Here is an 8,651-nt window from a genome sequence, read left to right as displayed (position 1 = left end):
TACCTGAAGAATGAAGAAAGAAGCCCAGACAAGAGTTGCAAAAATGAGGAGAATTGAACCTTTAACCCAATCTTTATCAGAATTAGTTTCAGGGACACTAAAATTAGTTGACCATAACAAGTTAACAACATGGCCTTTGTACAATGTCATTAACATGGCTCCAGCCACAGTTACTATTGTTCCCAACACTTTTGCTTGGCATCTAAATTTCTTCAAGTCAACCTTCTCCATCCTAAAAACAATCCTTATAATTAGTCCAAAACTTCCACAAAAAAAAAAAAAGGACTTAAGGAATTGCAGGTCTGCAGGTTTCGCATTTCCCAAACATTTTTCGCAATTACCAGGATTGTTCGCATTTCCCAAACTTTCTTCGCAATTCCCAGGTTCGCATTTCCCAAACATTTTTCGCAATTCCCAAGCCTGTTCGCATTTCCCAAACTTTCTTCACAATTCCCAGGGTCGCATTTCCCAAACATTTTTCGCAATTCCCAAGCCCGTTCGCATTATTTCCCAAACATTTTTCGCAATTCCCAAGCCTTTTCGCATTTCCCAAACTTTCTTCGCAATTCCCATGTTCGCAATTCCCAAACCATTTTCGCAATTCCCAAGCCTGCTGGGTTCGCAATTGCGAACCCATGTTCGCATTTCCCACATCCGAGACCTGCAATTTTTCATACTTAGACGAATTTTAACCCTCTTTTCTTCATTCTTTCAAAACCCAAACTCCATAGGCGATTTTCCAAGAAACATATCTTCTCCAAATCATTTGTAAGTCAATTTTTACAATCTTTAACATCATTAGACATGTTTTCATCTTAAAATCAAGGATTTCCATGGGTAAAAATGGGGATTTTGGGTAGAACTTAGGTTTTCTTAAAATTGGGGATTTGGACCTCCATTTGAGGTCCAATTTCAAAACAAAACATAGATATGAACTCGTGGGGGAATGGGTAACCGGGTTTTGGTTCGAACCTTGGGTTTTGACCACGTGGGCCCGGGGGCATTTTTGGAATTTTTGGGAAAAACTTGGGAAAATCATTTTTATGCATTCAAATTGATTCATATAGTGTTTATTAAAGTAATTGAACAATTTGTGATTAGATTCGAGCGAACTGGAGGTGGAACCGCGAGGTAAAGCGATAGTTGAGGATTAAGTGGATTTCAAGGCTTTGAGGTAAGTGTTTGGTTTAACCCTAGCTTGAGGGAATAGGAGTTGAGTCTTGTTGCTAATTGCTATGTGATCAAGTACGATGTATAGGCATGGTGACGAGTATCTATACATTAGTTTCTAGCATGACCGTGAGTCCTTATAATGTGATTATCATGAACTGATTGTGAATTTCATGTTTATTGGAGTATTTCTATATGTTGTGAGTAACATGTGAATGGTGATATGATAATTTGATTCCTAGGAGCATTGGCTCGAACTGTGATACAAATATTGAAAGTATATGAAATGACTTGATTTATTGAGGAGCGTCGGCTCCAGTTGTAGAACGAATTGCGAAAGTATAAGTGATAATTGAACCTCTGGAGCATTTGCTCGAGTTGTGAAAAGAATTGTGAAGTAAAAGTGAGAAAGAGGAGAGATCATTATGTTGCCCTCTTGGCGGGCTATTGTTGGGTTGTGATTCCTCTGCATTGTGTTCTTAACGAATACTAGGGTCGCTTAGGTTAATGTTTCCTTGTGCCGTATGATGACTATAGTTATAGATGGGGTGGTTGGGTGTGGTAGTCGATTAGATATAGCTGAGGTGGTCAAGTGTGGTAATAGGTTGGTTATAGCTGTGGTGGTTAGATGTTGGAACTAATGTGGTGGTTAGATGTTGGAACTAATGTGGGTATAGTAATTTCCTTGCCGGGATATTTGAGATGATGTTTTGTTCCCTCACTGGGATGTCGTTATATTGTTGTTTGTGACGGAATATGAGATAAGAATTTCTTGGAGCTTGGACTCCAGTGATATCGTGGAGTAAGAAAAGAAAGAAAGGGAAAGAGTTACTGGTTAATCCCTTGCCGGACGTTTTGTTGATTCTGTTGTTGGTTTTTTTTTTCTCTCCTTTGCCGGGATACTGAGATTATTAAGTTGTTTGTCATGTGTATTCCCTTGCCGGGATTTTCATTATTGTTTATTTACTCTCTTGCCCCGTATTTGTGACTGTGGTTTGGATGAGGAAATATGATCTTGGTGGAGCGGGTTGCACGCCGCAACAATGATATTGAGGATCGGGTTGCACACCGCAACAATAATATGTGAGGGTCAGGTTGCACGCCGCAACAACAATATGTGAGGGTCGAGTTGCACGCCGCAACAATAATATGTGAGGGTCGGGTTGCGCGCCGCAACAATGATACATGATAAATGATATGGGTCGGGTTGCACGCCGCAATAGTGGTATTTGTGGAGCGGGTTGCACGCCGCAACAATGGTAATTATGGAGCGGGTTGCACGCCGCAACAGTTATTTGATGCCATGTGTTTATATTGAGTATTGATTCCTTGTTTATGGTGGATCTAAGTTGCTTTAGTTTATTACCCTGGGTTACTGTTAATATTGTATCTCCCCATAGCATGTTTCCCTCTCCCATATTGTTAATTGCTTTGTATTCGATTTTCGCTATATATTTATAACTGCACAGGTTTATGTGGTGTCCAGTCTAGCCTCGTCACTACTTCGCCGGGGTTAGGCTAGACACTTACCAACACATGGGGTCGGTTGTGCTGATGCTACACTTCTGTGCATTTTTGCACAGGTCCAGGTTTTGAGGAGCAGCAGCAGCAGTAGTACGGGAGCAAAATTTCATTTACACGAGACTAAGGTAGCCTTGCAGGCGTCCGCAGGCCCGACGTCTCTTCTTTATGTTCTCTTTTTTGACGGTTGCCTCATTGTTTTCGAGACAGACAGCTTATATATTTCTTTCATACCTTTGTATTTAGTATATTCTTAGTAGTTCGTGAGTAATGTGACACCAAATCTTGGGTAGAGGTTATTATTGACTATTCCGCATTTTGTTTCATATTTATAAGACAGACTTCCGCTACTGTTCTTAGTAGATTTCATGTTCTATATTGATGCTACAAACTGTTAAGATAAGTGTTTATTGATGAAAGGGTAAATAAGTTGGCTTGCCTGGCTACCACGAGTAGGCGCCATCACGGCTCTGATGGTGGGAAATCCGGGTCGTGACAAATTAGTTGTATGAAATTTGATACATGTGAGTATTGAAATTGATTTCGTTGCACGTATAATAATCTAACAAGACGACGATTATTTTACTTATTATTTTAGTATTAGTCGTTTATTCTAGAGTGGAATAGGAAGGAATATAAAGAATGACGACGATGAAGATGAATAAGTTGACCGTCCAAAAAGAGAAATTTTTACGCTTTCATCAAAATTTATAACATTAGTCTCAACGAAAATGCTAACTACAAGTTTGGAACAGAAAAATTCAAAGTACAACTTGCATTTACTCATACACTGATGACAGTTTATAATATGAAGTATTTAAGCTTATAGATACGTACATAAACTGCGCCGAACGTCTTATGGTAGCACATATATATTTAATTAAGTTGCATCAATAATTTATAACCAATTTTTCAATAGTTGGATTCCATTAATATTGCTTCATACGTTTATATTGATACAATTTGAATTATAATTTGGTAAAGTTATATCCTAAGGTGAACCAAAGAATCGATATATATACTCACTTAAATGTTGCTCTTGAGTTTAGCTTTTTAGAATAAATGTTGCTTTTGAGAAACATTAGCTTACAGAAACCATGGCTTATTCATTGCATATGCCCTTGTAATTCCAGAGCTTCATGACAACAGATGCTTGAATAAGTGGAAGACATAATTAATTTGTTGTCTATTCCAGTATTCGGATATATTTTCAAAATATATAATTAGATACAATATAAATTAGCAGTAATCACTGGGTAGACGCCAAAGCGTGATTGAACGGAAGAAAAATAAGGAAAGAGAGAAAAAAAAACGGAAAAGAGTTGTGTAACTAAATACCTTGATTGAAGGCATTAATAGTGGATTTAGGTCGGGTAATTAACTAAACATGGACACTTTTGATAATAAAGTTTCCAATAATGTATAGGTATATAAAAATCCCTTTTATAATGCAAATTAGTATTAGTCGAATGAGTAAATATCTTATACCATATGGTTAAGTCAGAAAAACAAATACTACACTTTTCCAAGTTTATGCCAGTAAACTAAGAACCATTATTAAGTTCTGAGGCACCCTAAAACTTGCTAATCATAACCAATAGAAACATGAAACCTAATCTAACTTTATATAGACCTACAAAGTAAGTACGATGTTCTTTCTATATAAGAGAAAATAATGATATAGTTCCAATGTCAGAAGATAACAACAATAATTGGCTAGCTAGTGGGAAATTGTCTCGTGCTCATTTTCTTTAACAAAGTAGGAGGATGCGATACACATGCAATTATTGATAATTGACATTTACTAGAATCTAATCAATGTGAAGAAAAGCATGCAGTTTCGTGTTTTATCAAATAACTGCGTGAACGAATTTAAGCATCCAGTCCAAAAGTTGTAAAAAGCATATATTGATATTAGAGGATTGCATGAAAATTATGTTATTTTCCTGGATATTAGTTGCATGAAAACTGGTCCGGACACTACCGGCATATATAGAATGTATTTATGTGTATGTTGTCGATTATTATGTAAATGTATTTATACATTTATTGGACAGCTGGATACCAATATATATGGCAATACCAATGTATTTTTTACAAGCTTAAGGTTAGAAAAAGAGTAAATTACTCTAAACATATTCGTATATAATATCAAAATTAAGAGAAAGAAAAAAAAAAGGAAAAAGTAGAAGGACAAAATGGCATTCTCTGTTGCCTCTTCCTTCTATTTCTTTTTTCCCATCATCTCTTCATATTTAATTTATATCAAGCCTTTTGGTGCTTCCCTAGCCAACATTGGGGGCTGTGGCATGGGAAAACTGATAGCCACTGATGCTGGAGCTGCTTGAATTCTTTTTCCTTCACTATTTTTCTGCATTTCTATATCATTAATTTCTTCAATATTTGCAAGAAGTATCATTTGCTTGTTTCCATTAACTGCCTTCACTGCTTCAGGAATTATTGCCTCCTCAATTTCCTTCTCTTTGTACTCCTTATATTTTCCCCACAGAACAGAATATAGCCCTGCAACTATGAGCATACCACCAAGAATTCTGAACCAAAAAAAAAAAAAAGATTTAGCTTATAGCAGATTGAGGGGGAAAAAAAAAGATAAGATGTTGAGAGATATTGAAATTACCCTCCAATATATACTTTTTCAGCAAGAATGAAAGAGCCCATAATTGCAACAATAATCATCATTAAAGGACTAAAAGCAGTCACAAAAACAGGTCCTCTTTTTTCCATTACAACACCTTGTACATAGTATGCTATACTTGATGATACAATACCCTGAAATTTATTAAAAAAAAAAAAAAAAATTGGTTATTCATCATTAGTCAATGTGTGCATGGGGTGGGGGCAGAGTTGAATTCGGGGAACTTGGTGGATTCGATCTTTAATTGTTTTGGTAATGAATACACTTTAATTTTATAATTATAGGTTCAGAATGATTCAGTTGAATATAACCTCATCCGCGCGCCTCTTGAGGCAAATGGTTAAAAAGAAAGGAAAGGAACTTACAGCATAGGCAGCAGCAAGAAGATTGATGTCAAAACCAATAGTCCAAACAGAAGGTTTGTGCTCCATTACAAATGTGACTGCTATAGATTGTAAGGTTCCAATGAAGCAAACAAGTGCTGTTAAAGATAATGGAGCTGTATATTTCCTCATTGTGATAGCCTGTAACAAATAGTATTAAACTACTTTTAACCACCATATAATGATATACAAAAAACAAAACAAAAAAATCCCTGAAAAGGTTGTAATGTATAGCATATATATACCTGAAGAATGAAGAAAGAAGCCCAGACAAGAGTTGCAAAAATGAGGAGAATTGAACCTTTAACCCAATCTTTATCAGAATTAGTTTCAGGGACACTAAAATTAGTTGACCATAACAAGTTAACAACATGGCCTTTGTACAATGTCATTAACATGGCTCCAGCCACAGTTACTATTGTTCCCAACACTTTTGCTTGGCATCTAAATTTCTTCAAGTCAACCTTCTCCATCCTAAAAACAATCCTTATAATTAGTCCAAAACTTCCACAAAAAAAAAAAAAAAAAAAAAAAAAAAAAAAAAAAACCTGGTCCGGACACTACCGTTATAATTAAAATAAAATACGTATATATACATACATACATATATATATATATATATATGTACCTGCAGAGAAATGCCATGACAAATGTCAAAGCAGGAAGCATGTTGCTCATAGCACAAGAAATAGTTGGGATGTATATTTGAGTCCAGCATAGTAAAAATTTTGATCAATCACTGGCCCCAAAAGACCCAATACAAATATTTGCATGAACATCATGAGTGACATCTTTGGCCTAATTTTTCTGTCAACAAATTTAAAGACTTGTCAGTTTTTCAAGACTTGTAACAAAAAACTTCAAAAATTCTAATTTTTGTGGGTAATTTTACCTTTCAAGAATAAGTGCAAAGGGAGCAATAACTGCAGTAGCAAAAGCATTCCTATACACAACCAGAACATAATGACTCATTCCCCTATTAAGAGAAACTTTTGTAATAATATTCATTCCTGCATACCCAAATTGCAATGAAATCATGGCTATATAAGGCTTAGCCCTTTGGTAAAATCTGCAACTACATTTACCCTCCATTTTTCTTCAGTTAAATGTTGAAGTCTTAATTATACAGAGGAGTTGATGAAATAAAAAAAGGGAGGAAATTAAACAGTCAAGTGTTAGAAGAGATAATGTGTTTTTCCTAGGGAAAAGAAATGAGACATGCAACATATTTATAGAGAAGCAAATTATTAAGCCATAGATGTAAGTAATGCGCCTTCTTTTATTATCCAGACCAGATAGTGGAATACACTTTGCAATCAATTAAAAGCAAGTGTTTCAACTTTCAACTGTGTGTGTGAATCCCACAGTCACAAGTGAGTGTAATTTGTACTATCTCCATTGCATCTAATTGAATATTCTCATTTGCTTTTTTATTTTTATTGTAAATATATCCATTAAAGGGAGCTATGAGGTCCGACGTAAAAATTATAATTATAATTATTATTATATTGACCTGACTAATTCAGATTCGCGCTTTCATTAAGGAGGATAAAAGTATTGATTACCAAAAAATAATACACTCTCAAGGTTTGAAACCTAGCCCTCTAGTTAAAGATGTAAGAATATAAATTGTTCCACCACACCATTAGGTGATTATTGCCATTATAATTATTATTACTGCACCTAAATGATTCTACTAAAGATGAGTTTAGTGCGCTGATGCCACACTCAAATTAGTCTGTGGTGGGGTCCATACTTTAAAGGTGGGACCCATCAGCCATCGTCACTCCGAGATGCGGCATCCAGTCACCGGTGATGCGTCGAAATAGTAATGATACAAATACATTGGTCATTGGAGTTGCAACAGTTGTAACTTGTATACTTAATTAAGGCTTATTAGATTTCTCGGTTTAGTGGATATTCAGGTAGTTTTTTTCCCACATAATTAACGTGAAGTAAAAAATGTCCAACTCATTAGTAGTCGAGTAAACACTATGATTGAATTAACATTGCAGCTTGAATTATGACTTGTTATCCATTAATATTTCAAAGGAAAATGCATAAATTTGCTATTCTACTATGCGGAAAGGATTAATTTCACATCTGTTACATTGTTTTGAAAAAAAAAAAAAAAAAAAAAAAGGAAGAAAAACTCAATGTTACTTGAGACGCTCAAATTTACCCTTCTTCTGTCAGAATTGGCCTAGGTAGACACCCAAACCTACATGGTACCGTACTAGTATTTTAGTGAGGTTTACACCTCGTGGCATGTCACTCCAATGCTCCCAACTCATTTTACCCCTCTTCTCTACTTATGTTTCCACGACTAGCACCTCCTCCTCCACCACCACCAATCGCCACTATATATTGCAAGTGAAGATTTTGTACACAGAGACGGCGGATGCAGCTTGAAAGCACCGTTTTTATCTTAACCAGTACTTTCAACGCGAAGTATAAGTTAATGTATAAAAAACCATTTGCAAGAAATAACAGATATGAACAATTACTTTAAAAAAATATAATGGGTTTGAATCCGTATAACCTAAATCTCGGATACGCCTCTGTTTTGTACATATAATCAACTCAACAAAGAGATTGTAGTCATCATCATAGGCGGAGCTAGTATTTGAAACTTATAGATTTTTGAGCTTACTCCTTTTTATAAGTTACTAGGCTCTAAGTTATTCATTTTTACAATTCAATGAATTTTTAAAGACAAGCACAAAATTTAAGTCAAAGCTACTAAGTTGTGTTGAACTCGTATTCTGACTCCGCCCCTGATCATCATGAGCAAAAAATACAAGAAAACAAGCCCCAGAAAGGTGGCAACCCAGAAAGAGATGGCATTTCTGTAACGTATGTAAGAAAACTGAGTAAATACTATTGACAAGGAAAAAATGAAAACTATAACAACTTATCGA

General features: G+C 35.5%; 1 pseudogene; it reads right to left on the bottom strand.

Moving 5' to 3' along the window:
* Nucleotides 1-4,680: 4,680 nt before the first annotated feature.
* On the bottom strand, nt 4,681-6,957 carry LOC109238969 (annotated as a pseudogene).
* Nucleotides 6,958-8,651: the final 1,694 nt, after the last annotated feature.

This window comes from Nicotiana attenuata, unplaced genomic scaffold (genome assembly GCF_001879085.1).
Source record: "Nicotiana attenuata strain UT unplaced genomic scaffold, NIATTr2, whole genome shotgun sequence".
Lineage (NCBI taxonomy): Eukaryota > Viridiplantae > Streptophyta > Magnoliopsida > Solanales > Solanaceae > Nicotiana > Nicotiana attenuata.
Note: the sequence above shows the minus strand (reverse complement) of the source record. Positions and strands in the feature narration are given on the sequence as shown.